This window comes from Centruroides sculpturatus, unplaced genomic scaffold (genome assembly GCF_000671375.1).
Source record: "Centruroides sculpturatus isolate CEXI.00-Female unplaced genomic scaffold, Cexi_2.0 scaffold1570, whole genome shotgun sequence".
In the NCBI taxonomy this organism is placed as follows: domain Eukaryota; kingdom Metazoa; phylum Arthropoda; class Arachnida; order Scorpiones; family Buthidae; genus Centruroides; species Centruroides sculpturatus.
This window is the reverse complement of record NW_019385955.1, coordinates 90,458-114,700: the sequence shown is the minus strand read 5'-3', so window position 1 is coordinate 114,700 and position 24,243 is coordinate 90,458. Positions and strand designations below refer to the sequence as shown.

At 33.4% G+C, this 24,243-nt stretch overlaps 1 long non-coding RNA gene across 1 annotated transcript in view; it reads right to left on the bottom strand.

Moving 5' to 3' along the window:
- LOC111612792 overlaps window positions 1-24,243 on the bottom strand; it is an 83,476-nt gene that overhangs the window by 25,734 nt on the left and 33,499 nt on the right. Inside the window, exons 6-8 of the long non-coding RNA XR_002754675.1 lie at window positions 17,254-17,268; window positions 10,846-10,872; window positions 3,117-3,149 (exon numbers count right to left, since the gene is read on the bottom strand). This is a non-coding gene — a long non-coding RNA (uncharacterized LOC111612792). The remainder of the gene's footprint in view (window positions 1-3,116; window positions 3,150-10,845; window positions 10,873-17,253; window positions 17,269-24,243) is intronic.

Sequence of the window (24,243 nt, the reverse complement as noted above, 5' to 3'; positions counted from 1 at the left end):
ATCATTGAACAGCGGAGACTTGATGAAAGTAAATATCACTTATTGCACTTTATTTTTTATTTCATCTTTTTTCGTAATCATTAAAACTCCCAATGAAACGCTTTATTTTACTTTCATCTTATAATGTAGGAAAATATAAATTAATTGAGCCTAACGTGTCCGTATGGGTGAGATTGGCCCTACACTTTTAGTTACTTACTAGAAAATAAATTAAATTATTCAAATTTATGATATTCCTGTATGATCTTTTTTATTCATATAAAATTCTATTTTACTATCTCATCCCGGAATTTCCCGGGATCCCGGGAAAAGAAATTATTTTTCCCGTAATCCCGCTGGAGGCAAATTTCCCGGGAAATGAGAAACCCTAGAACCAATGTACTGGTTTATTGTAAGCTCTCTCTCTTTCTGGTATAGCATTCACGCGAGGCATAGAAATACAGGTATAGTTAGATATAAGCTCGTTTAACTCCATTGTACTTCCAATATTATCTTATGTTATTTTAGAGATATGTATATAGGATATTTCGTTTATTCATTAAATCATATTTGTTATGTTGTTTATTCGGCTTCTGTCATTTATTGAGCTCGAACTATTTGTCAATTACGCAACGCTCCACTTGTAGAAATAGCCCTCCTAGTAATCATCTTTTATATACGCCAGTTAAACCACGACAAAAATAGTGTAAATGGTGTCAGTCCAGACAGGATCTCGATTTTTCCGAATCGTGATCAACATAAACTCGAGAAAGCCATTCTTCGACTCTGAGGACCAGTCTTACCGATTGCGCCGCCGACTAAGTGGTAGAGAGACTAACTCAGACTCTCTACCCACGGATAACTCTTCACAACTACAACAGTTATCTTATGAAAGGATTTATCACACCAAGTGAAAAATCTCTGTAGTTATATAAATCAAATACTATGATATAGCAAATATTTAAAGGAAAATCATATAAAGAGTTTCGTTCTTGCAGGCTACAATTGTAATGTTTATCGCGATACTATAAACACAATTTCATTGGTCAAGTAGACACCAATTAAAATGGAAACAATTAAAAATTAAAGAACAATTAAGCAATTAAACCAATTAAAAATTAGAAAACATTAAATAAAATACGAAATTTAAGATATCGTATTTTATTTAATGTTTTCTGATGTTAGCACAAACAAACTGTTTTATTCACAGCCGAATATCAAATGATAATCTGCCAACGAATCAAATTCCGCGAAAAACGGACCAAACACTTAAACTCGGCACCCTCGAAAACCACTTAAATCATATTTTGTGCTGTCCAGTAACTTCGTATTCTGTAATTTTCCTATTCGAATGCCACCGTACCGGTGGGTCCGATAGGAAGAAAGGCTGTTGCAGATGGAGGTTGAAGCTAATTCGACCAAAAGTAGTCGTTGACTTCCTCTCGGAAAAGAGAATGGTCAACGACTACTACTTAATGCTGGTCTACTATTAATACTTGAAAAGTAATCCGTGTTGGATCGATTGTGATGACCACGCATGTCATCGAAGTTGCTAACCTTAATGTCTAAAAGAATTGATATAAGATTTGTTTAAATAAAACAAAATCTTGTAAAATGGGAGAATAATTGCCTTAATGTATTAATAAAGTGTTTATATTTTTGTAACTGGTTGTATCAATTATGTGGGAAGCAAGTTCCCGGGAAATATCGCGTTTATAGATAAATTATTCAGTTGCAATTTGAAAAAACTGTAGACCTATAAATTTCCATTGTCTTCCCCTGTTTGTCTAACCTTCCTTAATCTCGAGAAAGGAGTTAGATAGACGAAAGTCGAGACCAGGAGCCATATTTTGGTCACTGTCTCTGGTTTCTCGTCTCCCACAAGCCGGTCGCTGATTGGCTAATCCAAATGATTAGCCAATCAGCGACCGGCTTGTGGGAGACGAGAGACCAGAGACAGTGACCAGAATACGACCCCGGGTATGGAAAGCGTGTAGGTAGGAGGCCCAGGTCAAAAGTACGGAATTTCGATTTATAAATTGGATGTCACGTTCTTCAATTCAAAATTTTTTCCCTGAAAAGAGTTAGATGGATACCAGCACGACTCTGTTGCTAAAAGAAAAAGTATGACGTACTTTTCCTTTTAGCACAACTAAAAGAATTAAAAACATTATGAAGAAAAATTGCAGTCCAGCATTGTGACAATGTCACAAGGGATCTGCCGAGAGGAATGCATCCCAAGAAGACTTAAGGAAAGCTGGACCCTATTTAGGTGATACTAACGTGAAGAAAACCCGGAAAACTGCACGTGGTTGGTCAATTGGCCATGCCCAAACCCACGACTAACTAACTACCAGTGTTCGGTAGTTATATCCAATGAGTTACTGGAGGGTATTTATTAGAATTAAGAAAGAATCTTTCAGAAATAAAAAACCCAAGTTGTTAGATATGAAAAATTAAATACTTATAGGCTTCTCACAAGCTTANGTAATTAAATGAATATAATATATATATATATTTTAAATTATATCCTTTTTGTAAAAATTATATTTAGTTTATTTTGTTAAATATTTTGCCAACAGATGGTGTAACTCAGAAAATCGAACATAGATAAAAATTAATTGATTTATAGAAATATAATCGATATTGTGGGGTAACATGCACGGCATTATCTAAGTTAGAAGTATTTGAACCTAACTGCCGAGTTTAATAGTAATTGGTCGAACAGCCTAGGAATATATAGAGAACAAACAAACATCTTCAATTATGTATATAAATTAAAGATTAATAATAAGCCGTATGTTATGAGTAATAATCCCTATAAGAAACTGTTTATTTACTTTTGAATAACCGAACATTGGTTCTCAGTTGATGTGCCATGGAAAATTAATGTAGACGTTCAACACACTTCTCTTATGATGCCACAAAATTTTAAAAATTCATTTAAATATGCTAACTTTTCGTTTACTTTTTAATATTATTTGTAAATCAATATATATTTAACAAAGCTGTAAATTATTAATGTTACGTTTCGTTTACACATATAAAGACATCATTAATGCCACAATGGCTTATTACTGTGTCATCGAAACTATCAATATCATTTATCGTGAAAGTAAATAAAATCTTAAACTTACCCCAGTCTGTTGAAAGGGTGGCTGCTGCTGCACCTGAAAAAAATAATGCACTACATTTTTTACGTACTATATAAGAGATAATTTATACGATACACTGTCCTAATAAGAATAAGATGTTAGAGTGTTAACAAGTTAAAAAGTGGTGTGCACAGTGCTAAAAACAGAAAAAATAATGCAAAGAAGTGGTGCTAAAAATCAGGTTATTAAAATCATCTATCTTGAGTAAAAAGTTTTATTTAAATTGCAAGGTATATTTTACAGAAGTTATTCATTTTTATACTACTGTATACTATGCTTGGTCTTGACGTCATTGCGTTCCAGGACTTTTATAAGTCTGCATTTTTAGCAAAACTTTTCTCAAATTTTTAGGCAAATCTATCTAACTTATCTCTGACTGAGGAAAACAGTTGCCATTGCTTTTTCTTTTTGAAGACGCTTTCTTTCTAATTCAGTGATTGCATCTACAACGGTTGCCAGACAACCAACGGGACGGGCTGTACACTCGTAGTTTACATGAATGGAAACAAGCAATGATATATAATTATTAGACTCCGAATCGGATAAAAGTTAACGTAGAAACTAGAACTGTCGTCTGAAGCCAATGAAAACAGGAGCCTTATAACAGTCTAAGGCAAGAAGTGCATATGCATATTTGTTGTGGACAGATTGATGTGTGCTGACTTGCGGTAGCTATTTCTGGCGTAATTGCTGTTTATTTAGACTAGAGCAGTGTTTTTCAACCTGTGTGTGGCGACACCCAGAGGGGTCTCAAAGGCTTACTCGGGGGGTCGCGGGTAAAAGAAAAAGACAAGTGTTTGTAGGTGCTACACTGCAATAAAAAAACTATAATTTCAGTGAAAATGATGCAAAGAGGTTATGATGTGTATTTTGACAGCAAAACAATGCAGTGCTACATAAAACGAGATGGCGAGACACATGCAAAGGCTGAACTTTGGGGATCACTGTTTGTGTTGAGTCAACACAATGCTTTAGAAGTATTATCCATGCCCAAGAAACAGTATGTACATCTGTGGCACTTGAGGTGTGGGCACCTTGATCCATCTGTAATGCGTTATATGGCTGCCGAAAGTGTCGAGGGTGTGACAATTAATGAGTGTGGGTGCACTGTGGGATGCGAAAGTTGCATGAAAAATAAAACGCCGCGAAAACCATTTCCAAAAGAATCGATGAATAGAAGTAGTACAAAGCTTGAGCTATTGCACAGTGACTTGTGTTGACCCATGTAAGTGAGAACCCCTGGTGAAAATAGATATTACATAACGAGTATAGATGATTATACCGGTTATACCAAAGTTTATCTATTGAAGCATAAGTCTGAGGCTAATGTAAAAATAAAGGAATATGTAAACTATGTTGAAACACAAATGGGATGCAAGGTGAAAAAGTTCCGATCTGATAGAGGAACTGAGTACATGAATGAACACCTGCGTAAACTTTTCAAGGAGCATGGTATTAAAGTTCAGAACACAGCATCAGATTGTCCTCAACAGAATGGCAAGGCAGAACGGAAAAATCGCTCTCTTTGTGAGATGGTAAGAACAATGTTGCATGGTGCAGAATTAGGAAAATGCTATTGGGGTGAGGCATTAATTACGGCAAATCATATCCAGAACAGATTACCATCGAAAAAGGACCCAATGACACAATGTGAGAAATGGCAAGGTAAGAAGCCAAATATTGAGTACATCCGCCGTTTTGGATGTATTGCTTACACAAGAGTTCCTTTTGGAGTAAGAAAGAAACTGGATGTAAAGGCAATTGAAACAAGATTTGTGGGATATGAAAATGGCAGCAAGGTATATCGATTGTTGGATATTGTAACCAAGAAAATCAAGATAAGTCGTGACGTTGTCTTCATAGAAGGAAATCCACATGACAACATGGGCTCGACCAACAATTCATCCCTTTCACATTACCACAGTGATGATGACAGCAAAAGCGAAGTGGAAGTTAATCTAAATGAAAGAGCCACCTTTAACAAGCAATCTGAGGACAATCTGCCACTCCGTCGCTCTACGAGAAACAACAAAGGTCATCATCCCCCAGACAGATTGGTTGAGGCAATGCAAAGTAAGGTTGTTTCTGAACCGAAAACCTACGATGAAGCCGTCAACGGAAAAGATGCAAATGAGTGGATAAAGGCAATGGATGCGGAAATTTGTACGCTCAAGAAAAATGGAACATGGGTGTTGGCCAAACCACCACCGACAAGGTAAACCGACAAGATACAAAGCCCGTCTGGTGGCATAAGGCTTCAGTCAAAAATATGGGGAGGATTATGACCAAGTGTTTGCTCCAGTGGCAAAGCAAACAACCCTTAGGATCTTGCTGACTTTAGCAGCTAAACGTAAAATGCATGTGAATCACTATGACATTGAGACAGCTTTCTTGAATGGCGACCTACACCACACAGTGTACATGCAGCAACCTAAAGGTTACGACATAGAGGAACCAAGCAAAGTTTGCAAGCTTGTGAAAAACCTTTATGGATTGAAACGGGGAGCTACTGAGTGGAACAGAAAATTGCATGAAGTACTGATTGAATGCGGTTTTGCACAGAGCATAAATGATCTTGTCTGTACACCGGAAAAAGATGCTATGCAACAATGTACATCATTGTACACGTTGATGATGTAATTGCAGCATCAACCTCCAAAGAAGCGTTAAATTGGCTTGAAGTGGAAACTAAAAAATATTTCCACATGAAAAACCTCGGAAATATCGATCATTGCCTCAGAATCAAATTTGATCGAGATGGTGATGGAATATTCCATTTAAATCAAAAACATTTTATAACTGACAAACTAGTAGAATTTGGACTTCAAGGTGCAAAAACCAGCAAGATTCCCCTTGATCCTGGATATTTCAAAATTAAAGAGCGGGGACCAAAAATAGAAAGTAATAAACTGTACCTGAAGGTATAGGTAGTTTACTGTATTTTGCAACCAACACACGCCCAGATATATTGGCAGCAGTTTCCATCCTTGCTCAACGTACTAAGGAACCAAGAGCAGCTGACTGGAATGAGGTGAAAAGGGTGTTCCGATATCTGAAGGGAACAGCTGATTGGAAGCTGAAATTGGGTGAAAAGAGCAACGCTAGAACCACACTAGAATGTTTCGTCGACTCAGACTGGGCAGGTGATAACACAGATAGAAAGTCGCATACAGGGTATGTCTTTAAATATCAAAGCAGTCCTGTATCGTGGTACAGTAAAAAGCAAAGCAATGTTACACTGTCCTCGACTGAAGCTGAGTACGTTGCAGTTTGTGAAGCTACCCAAGAGGCTGCTTGGCTGAAGCGAGTGTTTCTGGACCTTGGGGAAACCGTCGATAAGAAAGTAACTATGTACGAGGATAACCAAAGTTGTATGAAAGTGGCGGAGAATGATCGTGTTAGTCGACGTACGAAACATATTGATGTCAAATATCATTTTGTAAGAAATGAAGTGAAAAATGGGAATGTATGTATTATGTACTGCCCTACCAAGGAAATGGTAGCAAACATTTTAACAAAACCAGTGTGTACTAGAAAACACGTTAAATGTGCTAGACAACTTGGACTCGATGACTGTAAGCAAAATGGGACAAATCATTGAGGGGGAGTGTTACATTTCTCTCCTGTCATTACCTATGTGTGTAACAATGATTTGTGTTATATAAACTTTTGTATTTGTATTGTGTAGCAACGCTTCGTATCATATAACCATTGTATTATTTTTTATAATAAATAAACGGCCATGACGTGGCGTCTTTTATGAAGCCCGCCACTTTTTGGTTCGGTACGACTTGAAACGGATCAAAGTAGGCGTGTATGATTTTTTAAACTTACTCGTAAGTTATCCTACTCACTATCTGTGAACACATAACCTGCAACAGTGATATATTTGACAAGATGAAAAAGATATTGTATATTTGTGATATCTTGAATTAATTGATAAACCTTTAAGAATATACGATTATAGCTCGGAAATTTTGATTTATATTAATTTTATCATATATAATTTAGAATATCTTGTCAGATATTATTGTTCATTAGCGAACCATTGATCACCGTTCAGTGGCCGAATCAGGTCTTTGAGCCACTTTACCACACTCCATACATCCGAGTTGAAGTTTATAATTTTTTATATAAACAATATTTCCAAATAAAACATAGCTGCTTATAGTAAAATATGCTTTTCTTCAATCATAAATACTTTTAACGAGTTTGCAAGTACGAAGAAGTTACATTTAACTTCTTCGTTAATTTCAACTTCTCGTACTTTTCTTATGTTCTTGTATGTTCTTCAATTTTTCGTATATTAAATTTCAACTGAAATTTGACGTACGAGACTGTTTCAGAGAATAATTTGATTAAACACTAAGGCAGCGAACAAGTGACAAAGTGCGATAATTTCTCGCCTGTTTATAATTGTTCGCAATCGCATTAAAAACAATAGTGACATAGTGAGGTCATTGGCCACAGGCGCCAATTTATCCAAGGTAACAATTTTCTTAATTTAGTTATTAAATTAATAATATTAACTAGAGATAGGTACTTTTCTCGAATTCGATTATTAAGCAGATCTCGAATACTCCGTATACTTAGTGAACTTAATTACTTTATATAACTTATATAGTAGATTAATTTATGTAATATTTATTATTATTTGTTGTTTTAATATATTAATAAATTAATAAAGTATAAAAAAGAGAGTAAAAAAGACCAATTTACTAAATTTTAAGAAATGAAATTTGAAACGTAATCTTCTGACTATGAACTTTAAATTTGCTTTTTTAATTTATATCATCTTAACTTTAATAAGTTAACAAATATTTGTTCTTATTCTTTCTTATTACAGATTTTTAATTTAATAAAAAACAATAATTCGAAAACGTTCAGTGTTTAATCTGCTTCTTTTCTTGTCACAAATTAAATGAAAGGTACGGCTGATAAGGCGCTGTCGGCGGATAAAAGAGGAATTTCATTAATTAAGACAAAATTAAAATTTATTTGTCTGAGCCTCAAAATGTCGTTTATAAAAGCATTTATGATGACAAATATGGTTTAACGGACCATACACAATACAATCATTATGTAATGTTAATAAAATGTATTTATTAATTACTGGAATATTTTTAATTTTTGTGTTGCCTAGACCTTCCTTTGGATCCTTTAGCTCCTTCCTTCTGGATATGCTACTGTGACTGTACGAATGGTCCGATATTAGAGATATTTGTAGTATTTGAGTTTATTTTTAATCAACGTAATATTTGAAATTTAGAATCTCGTGTACTCGTATACTAGAAAGTAGAAATGATAATTGAATATCATTTATATCGAATTCGAATATTTAGTGAACATAAGTATTCGCGATCTGGCTAATATTCGAATTCGGTGTTTAAATTTGAGAAAAGTGATACTGTATTCGTTCATCTATAATACTGTATTGACATAAATATTCGAGAAAAATAACTTCAAACTTGTTTTTACCTAAGACAAAAGAGCTTTTTACTTTTTGCAGAAGGCACCAAATTTTGTCTTTATGCTGTAGATAAGCAACATATACAGTAAGACACCGCATAACGCGAAGTATACGTTCCTAGACGACAAAGCGTTAAACGAGGTCATTCTAACATAGAGTAAATACGGAAAGGGGAACACGCGACCAAAAATAAACAGATTTTACTTTAATTTTAAGTTATTTTTATATTAATCTGCACAATAATATATGTTAAATAAGAGATAAATGTATACACACAGAAATGTAAATTTCATTTTTTGTGACGAATGTCCTGGCTCTTCCGAAATTCTTGTTTTTTGCGATAAAGTCGTAAAGTTTCATTTGTCGCTTTTTTTCTTTCCTTAAGGAAATGTCGGTAGCAGGAGATCGCATCCAAAACGCCTCGTCTTGCTTTTGCACGCCTTTCAAAATCTGGATCATTCACTACAATTTAATCAATGATTTCGATTATCGTTACCAAACTTTTATTAAGGAAATCTGTAGAAAAGTTCTTTGGGTTCTTCGTTTTCAGAATGACTATTTTTCAGTTCTACATGAATTCCTTGTTCTGCCAGTTCTTGAAGGTCGTCGTTGTTAAGGATCTCAACAGAAACCTGCAGTAACTCCTCAATATCCTGCTCGTCTACATCTCCTAGTCATGCTGTATCGATTAGGTTGAGCAAATTGTCAGCCTAACGATACAGCGATAGGCTTTTCTCGTTCAGAATTCTTCGATACTTTAAGCCATAACTTCTTCCACACTTTGTACATGCAGTTATCAGTTAATTCTTGCCAGGCGAAGTCGATATTGCTTACGGCATGCATGATGTTATATTTTTTTTCCAAAATTGCACCAAACAAACATATATTTAAGGAAAGTACAGCGCTATGACGAATTTCCACCTTTTGCTGATTGGTTCGTGTTTGGGAATAATCGTATTAAATACGAATCAATAAAATGACGCGATAATTTGAATCGGCGTAAATTTTGAGCTTTTTTTAGTCTTCGAGCAGACCGCGTTATATCGAATCAATGTTAATCGAGGCAGCGTTAAGCTGGGTATTGTTGTAATTATTATGTATTAAATATTTCTACTTAGAAAAACAGAAATTATTCATTTTATCAACAAGTTAAAATTAAATTTCACATAAATTGAAAGAAGAATGATTTTATACTATATGTTAACAAATAATAGAATCGAATAATTGCTTAAGACTATAACATTTTGTCTATTTAATATATATTAATATACAAGTGACCCCCCCATAACACGGTAGATACGTTCCGGTTTTTATGAATCCATTTTCTACGAGTCCAGCCAATCACAGCCCGGCACATATGCAGTTTACGGACTACAGCTGTTTGAAAAGTTTCTTCCATAAAATTAATCGATTCTAGACAAATTTGACTCAACATTTCCAAAATACGTATAATTTTTTGGGAATAATCCATATAAATTATGCTATAAACAAAAAAATTGTAGGATTACTTACCGAGTGTGCACCGTTCGCTTGTCATCAAATGGCGCTCGCATGCTTCCTGATAAATTATTTTTTTTGCGAAAAATTCGCTGAATTTTGGAGACATCATTAATATAAATATAATTTTTATGGACGTTAAATAATAAATGGTTTTTAGTAGATCCGCTGCTCGTTTAAACTCAACGGTTTTAACAATATCCTCTATTAGTCTAGATTCGACCAATCCTGTCGCGACACGAGTCGGCGTTGACGTTTTACCGAATTATACGAGTTATTTTTAGCATCTTTGTGCGAATACTGTCGCAATTTTTTCGCCTTGATATAGGAACTCGAACTATAGGAACCCGTGTTATAGTTATAGGGGGGTCGACTGTATATATATATATATCTTATTATCCAATTTCTTAGTTATTTTTGAAGTAATGTGCGAGTATATAGTCTTAATTTTTGTTTATTTTTTAATATTATCTATGTATATAAAAACGAACAAACGCTAATGTTGCATTTCGCATGTGTATATATACGAAATGCAACGTTAATGGGGATAACATAACGACCTCATTCATGCGACAATGGTATGTCACCAAAAATTGTGAGCAAGCTCAAACATCTTTAATTAAACATCTTTAGTTGTGAACCACTGACCAATGAAATGAACAACAAATAAGTGTTATACATAAGATTTACTATCAAATCTACTAATATCAGTTATTATGAAAGTAAACGAAATCTTAAACCTACCCAAACTACTCCACCATCTTGTACCATCTGAAAAAATAATACATTACATTTTTACGTACTGTAAAATACGTAAGAGATAACTTACGGAATAGACTATACTGTACTAATAAGCAATTTATTTTGACTAATCTAAACTTTGAAACATTTCATTTATTATCAATATATTGTAAATATGCTTAATTATTAAGCATTAAACTGATTAAGGCAAAACCTGGCCACCTAAATGTGTGACGATCAATATAAAAAAGCATTTAAACCGTCCGCGCGTTCTGCTTCCAGATTTCTGTAGTGCATCACTTCCATTTTCAATCTGAATCTGGTAAATTTGACAGATTTTTAATTTAATAAAAAACAATAATTCGAAAACGTTCAGTGTTTAATCTGCTTCTTTTCTTGTCACAAATTAAATGAAAGGTACGATTGATAAGGCGCTGTCGGCGGATAAAAGGGAATTCCATTAATTAAGACAAAATTAAAATTTATTTGTCTGAGCCTCAAAATGTCGTTTATAAAAGCATTTATGATGACAAATATGGTTTAACGGACCATACACAATACAATCATTATGTAATGTTAATAAAATGTATTTATTAATTACTGGAATATTTTTAATTTTTGTGTTGCCTAGACCTTCCTTTGGATCCTTTAGCTCCTTCCTTCTGGATATGCTACTGTGACTGTACGAATGGTCCGATATTAGAGATATTTGTAGTATTTGAGTTTATTTTTAATCAACGTAATATTTGAAATTTAGAATCTCGTGTACTCGTATACTAGAAAGTAGAAATGATAATTGAATATCATTTATATCGAATTCGAATATTTAGTGAACATAAGTATTCGCGATCTGGCTAATATTCGAATTCGGTGTTTAAATTTGAGAAAAGTGATACTGTATTCGTTCATCTATAATACTGTATTGACATAAATATTCGAGAAAAATAACTTCAAACTTGTTTTTACCTAAGACAAAAGAGCTTTTTACTTTTTGCAGAAGGCACCAAATTTTGTCTTTATGCTGTAGATAAGCAACNCAATCATATCCAGTACATTGCACATGAAATGTTTCCTTAAAATTTTCCAGTTTTTTGGCGCAGCTTTGGTGGATTCCATACATTGTCTGTCAAACCAAGCCAGTTTTGCCTGATAATATATGGGCAGGTCAATCTAAAATGGAACAATTACCGACATTTCAGTTACCGATAAATTACCGAAAACATTTTTCTATTACCAATAAAAAACGATAATAGAAAACGACGATATAATGATTCAAATGAAATCCAAATTCAATTAATCGTTTCTTTACTATAAGGGTGATTTTCTTACTATTTAAAAAACCTGAAATATGTACTAATCTTAAGGACCAATGTCTTTTCATATCATGTACATTGATACTCATAAAGCGTTGATTCTGTGAAGAAGTATATTCATCTAATATCGACATCATCTTTTAATTTGATCAGAAAAGTATTTACTAATTCTGTCTTCTTAGTTTCATGATATTTCAAAACCAAATTTTTTACTCCAAATTCCTGTACTAATTGGCAGTTTATCATAAGCATTAATTTCCAGGTTTCTTTGGATAAATTCACTCAAAGCAATTTGTCTGAAGCTAAAACTATCTATGCATGTCATTTTTGCAATTTCATCATCAACAGATTTTCTAGTTAAATATTGTTCTAAAGTAGTTTCATTATTGTTAGAGTTACTGGCTTTATTTTCGCATCTATACTATCAATTTTACTCACGTGCGCTTTCAAACTAGGTGTTGAACCACCAGCCGATTTCAAAACTATGTGACACTTTAGACATTCAGTTTGTTCTTTAGTTTTTCTAAAAAATACTGCCACACGTTTTATTTTCTTTGCTTTATGATGGTACCCATCATAAAGCAAAGAAGTGTCTTAATCACGAGTGTCTTAAATGTAAAGAAAGCACTAAAACGTATTTAAGTAAAGTAATTGAGAAGTGATAGAATTGCAAAATATAAACGCGTTTTTTGTGATTAATACTAAGCATAAATAACTAGGCTCCACTGGTGACTTAGCATTGTTGTCAACTCCCGAATACCAATGCATGCTTAAAATAAAAAATTTCTGAATAAGTTTTGGATTTTTTACTATAAATAATAGATTTTAATTTAATTTAATTACATTAAGATTATTTAGATTTTAATTTAATGGATTTCGGTTACTATTCTTTACTCTCAGCCATGTGGGCACTAAGACAGCCTTTTTTTCTTTGCAAGTCCATTATGGGTTCGACCAGCCCCACAATGGCCGGGTGGTAAGGGACCGGGACCCACGTATCCGAACGGACCACCACGCAAAAAAGTTTGGCGTTTTATCGACCCGTCTGAATTCGATCCCGAGTCCCCAGAGTCGTAGGCCAGCAACCGCTCGGCCATCCGGTCTAACGGTTTCAGTTACTGTTGTATCGGAAAATATCGTACAGAGAAGTAAAATGTTTGTTGTTGCCAGACGGAGTAGTTATGTTTTGACATTACTGTATAAAAAGTGTTTTCCTTTTTTTCTTTGAATGTTTTTATAATCATTTTTAACTTTTTCCCAAATTAACTTCGATTACGAGAAACCGATGAAAGAATTTCGGTAACGGCAATATTTAATATTTTTCATTATAGGTAATAAATTACCGGTTTTTACACCCTAATCTAAACCCTCCGAATACTAAACACTCAATTTTTGTAAATATTTTCGAGAGTTAAGAGTTAAGGAATTTGTAATGGAGGGTTAACTCTAATCGGACAGCGAGTTGTTGACCTTTTCTTTTTTTTGTTAGGCGTTAGAATTTTTCACCGATCTATTCTGTCTTGAGTACCTAATATTGAAAGATTCGCGGGCCACATAAATCCATTACACGGGACACATCCGGGCCGCGGGCCGTATGTTGGCCATGTTTGGCAAATTACAAAATGGCATAGTTCTTACCTCACATTTGAAACTTTTCTATCTGGTTTTTGGTCTAATGAAATAAGTTTTTCATTAGTAAAATCATAGTTTTTATGGGTGGTTTGACGAACTTTGTGCGAAATGTTTGCATGTAATTTACTGGCACCCTGTGAATGAAGATCTACAGTATTAATAGGGCTGCAGGTATGTAAGACAGAGTACATACAACGCATCTACTTTACCAGCATATTATAAAATGCATTTTAACCTTAGGTTGCCAGGTTTTTGCATTAGCCACGTTTTACCTGAAACAGCTTAGGGGCCGTCCATAAATTACGTAAGGGCGATTTCGGCCATTCTAGACCCCCACCCACCCCTGTGTAAGAAAAAGTAATATTTTCTTTTTATCCCCCCTCCCCTTCCTATCTTACGTAATATTTTGGCATGATTTTATAGAAAGATTTTAAATTAACCAAAAAAATGTTTTTAATGAAACCCTAAACACATTAGGTCCAAAATATATAATTATTAACTAGTTAATTAATATGTACTAATATTTATAAAAGACTTTATGTGAACACATTTTAAAATATAAAAATTTAATGAATTCGAATGAACAATTTATTTTAAGAACTTTATTTTTTAATTATTAACAATATTATTATTATTATCATCATCATTAATCAACGTCATTATAATTGTTTTTATATTAATTTTAATGTTCGCAAAAGACGCAAAAAACTTTGTCAGATCGACTAGCTTGAGCATGTGTAAAAGAAACATCATACAAGATAAAACAAGAGAGAATAGAAAGAAACTATATTCCGTTGCCATATTGATTACATCTTGGCTAAGGCCAAGAAAATAAACTACATGCTGCTAAAATGTGTTAGGTGCACTTGGGGACTAAATAATAAAGCTTATAAAACTCTATATAATGGGGCAATACAACCAATGCTACTTTACGCGGCCTCTGGCTGTGATCATGTAACTAATAAAAGTTCAGTAGCAAGTAAATTACTCTCTCTTCAAAGCCAGTTTGACATCAGAATTTCAAAGTGCGGCAGAACAGTTTTTACTAATGCCTCTCTGATACTAGCGGAGCTTATTCCTTTGCCACTATGTATCGTAGAAAAGGTTCTAAACTACTACATCAGAACTACAAACGTCAAGGCTCAACAACAATCTCTACTCCTATCTACGGCTGTTCATACGCTACCACATTGCAATTACCCTACTATCTCTGATCATCATCCTGTGAACAAGGTTATTTGGTGTCATCTGCTTCCTCCATGGATAATCACGCAGACATTAATATCTTCACAGATGGGTCCAAAAGTTCACTTCTTTTCGGCTCAATTATCTGTATCTTCATCCAAACTGACATATTTTGCCAAAAATATGTTAGAAGGTACAGATACCTCCAACATACCTCCATCTATTAAGCTGAAGAAGATGCCGACTACCAAGCTGTTCAGTGGGCCACTTCACTACCAAACGAAACTCTGTCTATCAACATTTACAGTGATTCTCTGTCTGTCCTAAAAGCTCTATTAAATCCCAATTGCAATAGCAATAAAATCGCATATATCCAGCACCATATTAAAAACCATGTAAATAAGATAACTTCTATATTTGTTCCTGGCTATACTGGCATACTAGGAAATGAAAAAGACGACTTTGAGGCTAAGGACACTGATTTGGACTACATTCGCATCCCTCTCTCACGTAGCAGCCTTAAAAATTATATTCGTAACAACGTTATGCAAAAGTGGAACCAGTAAAAGTAGTTAAGCAGTAAAACTGGTAGAATAACAAGACTTTATTTTCCTAGTGTTGAATGCAGGTTCTCATCACTACTTAGAGATTTAACGTTTGCTACTGCTCAACTACTTACTGAGCATGGTAATTTTAGAAGCTACCAAGCGATGTATAACCGGGCAGAAACTGCTCCTTGCTTTTGTGTACAGAAAACCTAGACACCGTCGACTATATGATCTATCATTGTCCAATTTACGATCAACATACACTTATTCTGAGATTAGAAATTTTTACGCTTGGTTTCGGGTGGCCACGTCCACTCGATAAGCTTGTTCAGAAACCACTATTTCATGCTTTTTACAATGATGTTAAAAAATATGAAAGAAAAGACTATTTATAATTTCTGGTTTTACATTTTAGTTTTCACTGAAAGCCGAATACTAATTTTATGCTTACTTTGTATTATGCATTTTGGTTTATGTATTCTTAGTGTTATACAACCCAAAGGAATGGTGCACTTATTCTAATAAAAAACAAGAGAGAGAAACCACCACACGGCCTTTCTCCCATGACAGAAAATGTGTAGAGCGTAAATCTGCTAGCGTTATTACTCTATCACGTCACACGAGACAACCAGCGTTCTTAATAGAAACCGCCAAATTGAAGCCAAATTCAAAACGCCACCACTCAACGAGATCAAAAAATAAAAATAAGAATATTACCTAAGACGAGATCTATTACCCCCTACCCCTGAGTAAGAAATAGTAAGAAATCCTTTACCCCCACCCACCAAAACACCTTACGTAATTTATGGACGGCCCCTAACCAGATGTAAGTTTAAACCAGTTTAGGTTTACTGTAAAAACAACCACTCAACTGAACCGTTTAGAAACTAAAACAACGTCGAGTTATTTAAGATCACTTCATATTCGACAAATTAAGAGCGCTGTTTTTCCAGAATAACTTGCATTTAATCAGAAAGGAATTAAATTTGTGAGCATTAATATTCTGGATTAACTTATCGCATAATTGTTGTTTTCGACAAAATAAAGTCTGCATGTTGCAGATCCACTTGTTATATAAGTTTTTATTTTTACTTTGGAGATAACTTATTAGAAACAGCCATTGTGCACGAAAGCTGTTCCTTGAATACTGTCTTTTCAGCGCAGCTTTTGTGATTTCATATGATCTATGTTAAAAAAGCCAGGATAGATTTCCATCAAAATAGATAGCTACGTTAATCTGAATATATCCAAACAACTAAATACTTAAACCTCAAATATCTTCAGAATTGAAGATTTCAATAATGTTTATTCTGGCTCCTGAGGCACTAAGTAATCCACATCACACAATGACGTAGTCCTTACCTCATACTTGGAGCTTTTCTATCTGGTTTTCCGTTTAATGAAAACGGTTTCTATCTTAGCAAAATAGTACTCTTCATGGGTGGTTTGACACAGTTAGTGCGAATGTATGATTGCAATTTACTTGCGTCCGTTAAATGAAGCGCTATAAGGAGGGTTGCAGAGACGTTAATAGTGAGTACAACGCATTAAAAGCATACGGCATTATAAAAAGCATGTTAACCATAGGTGGCCAAGTTTTATCTCAAGCACATTATATGAGAGGTAATATCTGCAGGAATTAAAATAAGAATTAAATAACTCTTATATATATAGGATTAAAGATCTAAATAATTAAAAGATTAAGATATTTAAAAATTAATATTTAAACTTACAGGATATCCAGGACCCTAAAAACCAAACATTATAAATTGTATTTTTATACATTTTATGATTCATACACACTATACATATAAAGAGCTTATAACTTAATTTTATCTAATTGAAATAATAATACGGAAAATAATATTTAAAAATTATCTCATAAATGTATTCCTGTTATGTTTTTCGAATACATTCAAATTCGGAAATTGTATTATTTACTAATTAAAATTTATAACACAGTATTACATTATAATATTAATAATAGTGTTATTATTGTTGTGTTTTACTGTTCCATTCAAATTGCAATAGTAAAACAGGTTGTATATTAATTAATTAAACTAAATTAACAGAATAGACCTAAATTTTAATGATTATATAGTCTACTAAAACATTTATTTATTTGATGTAGTATTTCATATAAATATCAACGTAACGCTGTAAAACAAAACATTCTATGACATTAATTCAAATACTCAAGAAATAAAAAAGTCTTCCATATTTCGAAACCGTGTTGTATCTTTATATCTGTTTAAAAAACTGCAATGTAGCACAGTAATCAACACATGGCATAACTCATTCATTTATTCCAGCTTTTGTTGAGACGCGTTTCTATACACGTTTCGGGCTCCGTTTTTGCCCCTGTTATCCAACATTGCACGTTGAATAACTGTAATATTGACCAAAATAATGTAAAAATCTTACATAAAGAAAAAGAAACTTATCACAGAAAATTTAAAGAGAGTATAGAAATTATAAAAAATAGACATTGTATAAATAAAAACTTAAGTTTAAAAATTAACGAGAATTGGCTAAAAATATTGTAAAAGAATTTGGAAAGAAAAATTATTTAAAAAAAGGAGAATTTTTGGAAAATAAAAAGGAAAAAATTTAAAATACTTTGGAATGGTATTTAAAAGAAATAAGAAACATAATTAAATCTTGCCTACCGAAAACCATATAGTTATGTAAATCATCATAGAATGGAAACGCCTCTAGAATCAAAGAGTTGAAAGAACGGAATTACGAAAGCGAACTCTAGTTACTTCGGTAAGGATTATTAATAATAATACATAAATACAAAGAGTTGATAAAAATGACAAGTTTAATAATATAAAATTTATATGAATTAGTATCGATATAAATATTAGAGAAGGAAAAATGTGCTAGAAGCTCATTAGAGGCTCTTCCAGATACTTAAGAAAACCTAAGTAAACGAGTATGTAAGGATAAATTTGGAATGTAGTATAATACTCAGGTTCAACTAAAAACTAAGTTCTTCTGAGGTATTTTTATACGAAAAATTTTTCAGAGGAAAGTATGGTGATACAAACAACAGTGAAAAAATAGAGCAACTAAAATCTGCGAAGTGTGGCAAATTTGTTTAGGTAAGAACTATTTACCTTTATGTTATAATAGTAAACTATTAATAGAAAGAAACCTTAATATTAATTGTACATAAAATAGTATTAATATTCCAACACTAACGAATAAGATACAAAGAAGATAAGGACAGAATAATTATAAGGAACATAAGAAAAAGAAGAACTCTACCACATGTCCATTGTAACCCTTTGTGACACCTCAAGAACTCTACTGTAACTAAGTATGTAAGAGAAAAAATCCTGTATATTGTTAATACCTACATGTTGAGTACACTAATGGTGTTGTTATTTATAGTCTTCAAAATATAGTAGAGTTTAAATAAGACAGTCTATGTCTGAAGCGTGAAGAGGTGAGATTAAATATTCAACCTGGTATCTGAAATAATTAAGTATATAGAGTATGATTCCCGTTCGGAAAAAAATACATACAGAGAAGGAATTTTTTAAAAAATGGTATGTTGTGTCTTACTTGTATATACCAAAGAAATATACTTTTATTTTTGTGGTTTTAATTCATATGTCGGGTTATAATACGTATATAATTGGTTTTTATATGTTTTAGTTGACTGAGGAGGGGCAAAAACGGAGCCCGAAACGTGTATAGAAACGCGTCTCAACAAAAGCTGGAATAAATGAATGAGTTATGCCATGTGTTGATTACTGTGCTACATTGCAGTTTTTAAACAGATCAACAAAAGCTGGAATAAATGAATGAGTTATGCCATGTGTTGATTACTGTGCTACATTGCAGTTTTTTAAACAGACAAAAATAAAAAAGTCTCATTGCCTAGAAACCAAACTCTATATTCTGCATAAATTATTAGATATCTACTTTTTAAGAACAGCACAATATGCTAATAACACAACAACAAATACTCATATAAACTACATAGGATACCAAAAACAATTCACAGCATTTGATACTGTATAGACTAAATCTATACAAAAAACATTAACATTCATTATATTTTTAGAAAACACAATGGAGAAAAACACTATACCTCAGACATTACAACATATATATCAAAACAAATCACATAACATTAGATTAGACATGGCATTTTCCAGATATTGATAAAATCATTAATTTTTTAAATTATACGTAGGCTGGTTTTTTTTCAAGTTCCCATGGTCCATAAAAAAGACAAGTGTAAATAACAAAATGAATTTATTACCAAAAGTTGGGTACAAACATGATTACTTTTCGACATAATCACCGTGAAGATTGAGGCATTTGTCATATCTATAGACGAGCTTTGCAATCCCCTTGCCATAGAATGTTGCCGCCGGTGACTAGAGATGGGCCCTAACGTTGTTTTGAAAATCGTCATTAGTCGCGAACCTCTGCCCTCCGAGCCACTTTTTCTGTTCAGAAAAAAGGTGGAAGTCGCTCGGCGCTAAATCGGGGCTATACGCTGGGTGTTTAAAAAGTTCCAAGCTGTGTGGAAGTCTTCACACACCTTTAACGTGTGAAGACTTCCACTTGTTCCCTGAACTGAAAATCTGGCTAGAAGGGCAGAGGTTCGAGACTAATGACGATCTTCAAAACGTTGTTAAGGCCATCTTAATTCACTGGCGGCGACATTCTATGACAAGGGGATGGAAAAGCTCGTCCACAGATATGACAAATTCCTCAATTTTTACGATGATTATGTCGAAAAATAACCATGTTTGTACCTAACTTTTGGTAATAAATTCATTTTGCTTTTACACTTGTCTTTAGAAACCATCGGAGCTTGAAAAAAAAAACCGTCCTTGTAGAAAGTTTAAAGAGAGAGCGAAATTAATGAATTTATGCCTCGTATAATGTTTATATGATTCGTTTGGATGTATATGTTGTAAAGTCTGAAGTATTAGTGTCGTTCTCCATTGTTTTCTAGAAATATAATGAGTGTTGACGCATTTTGTACAGATTTAGTGTATGCAGTAACCATGAATATGAAACGCTGTCAATAGTTTTTTCATCTATGAGATTTCTGTGACAGTATTTTTGTTTTTAGGTGAGAATGTTGTGTTGTTCTATATCTTACAATATAATCGAGACGGGTTCATAATATCAATAATAAGCGCAGAGTCCAAACGGTTAGGAGTGAAAAGTCGAAATTTGGTACACAGGTTACGTTATGAGAATGTACTACAGTAAGAAGGATTTTTCGAAATCCTCCCCCGCGGAGAACGAGAAGGTTAAAGATTACCCTGAAGAACTCAGCTTCTACTGTACTATTTTAGATGCGGGAAATCGAACATATTTTTAGATTCATTTAAAAATTCTTTAATTAGCCTCGGAAAAGAGGGACCTAACTCTTGCACCCGGAGCAAACGGGTAAGATCAGATATAATCTAATAATTTTAATCTTTGCTATCATTACTCTTTGCCCGAGTAACGCCGGACTCAACTGCTAGTGCATATTTTACTTTTTGATACAAGATGAAAATATTTTCTAGCATTTGAAGGCGTGTCATTTGTTTGTAGTATATGGGATTTTTAGTGTTGTCACTGCATGTTTTGTGAATTATTGGTAAAGTATTTGATTATTTCTAAGTGCAGGAATGTAATTTTTTTGTCCGAGAAATTGTAAGTTTTAACCATGTGTTTTACACATGTTTTAACGATGTGTTTTGTACTAATTTTGAATATCGTGTACGTTTTTTTTTAGTAAAACATGATTATTATATTTTATATGCCTGTATACAAGCTTTTCTTTGCTGAAAGTATTTTGATGTTTTCGTAGTGTACAGATTTGTATAATTTGTGTCTTTGTGACTAGCCTAAAAGTTTTTCTTTGAGAGTATGAACGTGAATGTGCATTATGCTGTTCATATTTGTGTGTTTTAATTTTATTCAATATTTTTTAACCTATTTCATTAAATTTTTGTTTTCATGTTTTTAATGCATTGTCAGTTTACGTAATTTATTTTCTAACGCCCTTTATCTTCATTTCTAGTGTTACTTGTAAGAAAAAGTTGTCTATTTTTTCATTGTCTGTTTGTAATATATTTTAAAGCTATTACATTACCATTGTGACCGTACCAGAAGAAATTACTGTGTTGAGGGTTTCAGGGTGTTGAATCTGATTGAATATATTATGGTGATATGAGCACATTTAAATAATGAAAGGTTTCCTAATAATTAGTGGAAACTATTACATTTGTATATATAATTTGTAATTTAAAATATTGTACATAAAATATTGTAAAGTAAAAAGAAATTATTAAGATAATATCTCGAATTAATTGACAAAACCTTGAGAATACAACATTTTGATAAATATTAATTTTATTATATTAAATAGTTTAAAATATTATTTCAGATATTATTGTTCATTAGCTTACGCTTGACCACTTTCAGTCATTCTGAATCTCATTAGCACATTTATGAGTGATGAAAGCTTAGAATCATCTTACTGTAACTGGCAACCAGAAGTTGCTGGAACAGTTAAACTCTTGAAGTAGTAAGATCTTACCAAGTTTCAACAACATTCTTATCAACTGACCCTTTGCTTTCACTCTATCTCTGTTTTCATACACCTTCACTTCATATCTGCAAGGCTACTAGGCCGCACAAGGCCTAGTAGCCAAACCACTATTCATCCCCTTATTCTGTCCGTAGACAATTATATCTATGAAATCTCGTATATGCAGCAACGCCGATACTGACAATCTCCCTGTGTTTTGATATTTGTTTGTATGCCACTGTTCTATAATGTCTCATGATTAAATGATAATCTTTCCTGGTTGCGTTTTCGAGATGTTTAGATCCTCCCTTCTACATACGTGTGCTTTCACGTATTTAATACCCCAACACCTCCTTACAATCAGATAAAAAAATCCAGATGACAGGAATTTGGTACAGTGGTCCTTCTGCTTGTTTTAGCTCAACTTTGCAGTCTTTCTCAAATTTCGTCAGCTGTGTTTAACATCTGAGATATGCCATGCAGGCATGCTTGAGGTTCGAGAACATCCAATGAACAGGTACAGTAAAAATTACGAATACAATGCAAGTTTGTGATCTTTTTTACGGGATACTGAGATAGCCATTGTAGGCTTTCTGGTAGCATTACTTAATTTGCAATCAGACCACAACTGTTATCGTTTATATACAGGGTCCGCTGTTCGGTTGAGTGGCGAGGCTGTCGTGTCATGTCCCCATCTCGCCGCCTCAACCTCCCCACGGCCAACCTATAATCTATCTGGTCTTATTATCCTCGAAATAGTGGCCAATAGTAAGGACTAACCACCATGGATAACGTGGGATTGTTATATTCTGTTTGATTTTTAACTGAAATCATTCTGGAAATTTTATTGTTTTAATAATTATTGACCTTTGGACTGTTTTCATTTTAATTTTAACAGTAACTATATATTTTGTAAAAACAAAATTCTTTCATCATTAAATTGGTTTATTTATGGGTTTTTCTATCATATTGAAGTAAAAATGTAATTTTTGCATTAAAATGAGAGAGTTAAAAAGAAAAAAGTTATCTGGAAGTTGTATATAATATAAAAAAAAGTTAGCAAAAGAAGCGGAACAAAAAAATGGCCGGGTGCAATAGAAAAATTTTGACTTTTTCGACGGCTACATCAAATGCTCAAACAGAATTGGGAAAGGAAGACGTACCCTATTTACCAGTACATCAATACCAATGATGATTGATATAACAGAAGAAATAAAGGAGAATAAACTAAAAAATGATATCGAAGATGGCACGAAAATTGCAGTAGATAAAAAGAAATAACTGTTGCAAAAGTTACTCAAGTTATAAATGGTGGCCCCTTTTTGGGCAGACTGTCTTTAATTAATAATAATAATCTCCATTAGACGAAAATTTACATATTTGTTATGTTGTTTATTCGACTTGTGTCATTTATTGAGCTCGAACTATTTGTCAATTACGCAACGCTCCACTTGTAGAAATAGTCCTCCTAGTAATCATCTTTTATATACGCGAGTTAAACCGCGACAAAAATAGTTTAAATGGTATCAATCCAGACAAGATCTTGATTTTTCCGAATCGTGTTCAACGTAAACTCGAAAAAGCCATCCTTCGACTCTGAGGACCAGTCTTACCGATTGCGTCGCCGATTAAGTGGTAGAGAGCCTAACCCAGACTCTCTACCCACGGATAGGGTTGCCACCTGTCCGGGTTTGACCCGGAGATTCCGGGATTGAGCGAGTTATCTTCGGGCTCCGGGGTTAATTAATATTTCTCCGGGTTGTGCAAGTTGAAATGAATATGTACAAAATTACAGTAGAACCTCGATTATCCGGACTAATTGGGGATGAAGGTAGTCCGGATAAGGAAAAATCCGGATAATCGAAACAAATACTTTAATTTGTCTTTTAATGATAATACAACACGTTTTCTTTTCGATGACATATCGGTAATAATAAAAGTAAATACTGTATTTAAATCGTGATCAAATTTCCAAGAAACAAACGTTCGTATTGAATCTGGACTACTACTGACCAACGCTAACAGACTACCTATTGTTTAAAAGGCCCTCTGATGGCGCAAGAAGACGGATTTTATAAAAATAAAAAGCAGTTGAAACTGCATTTTTATGAATAAAAATTTGACAAACTATTTATCGTTTTATGACAGTAAAATTTTTTTGTCG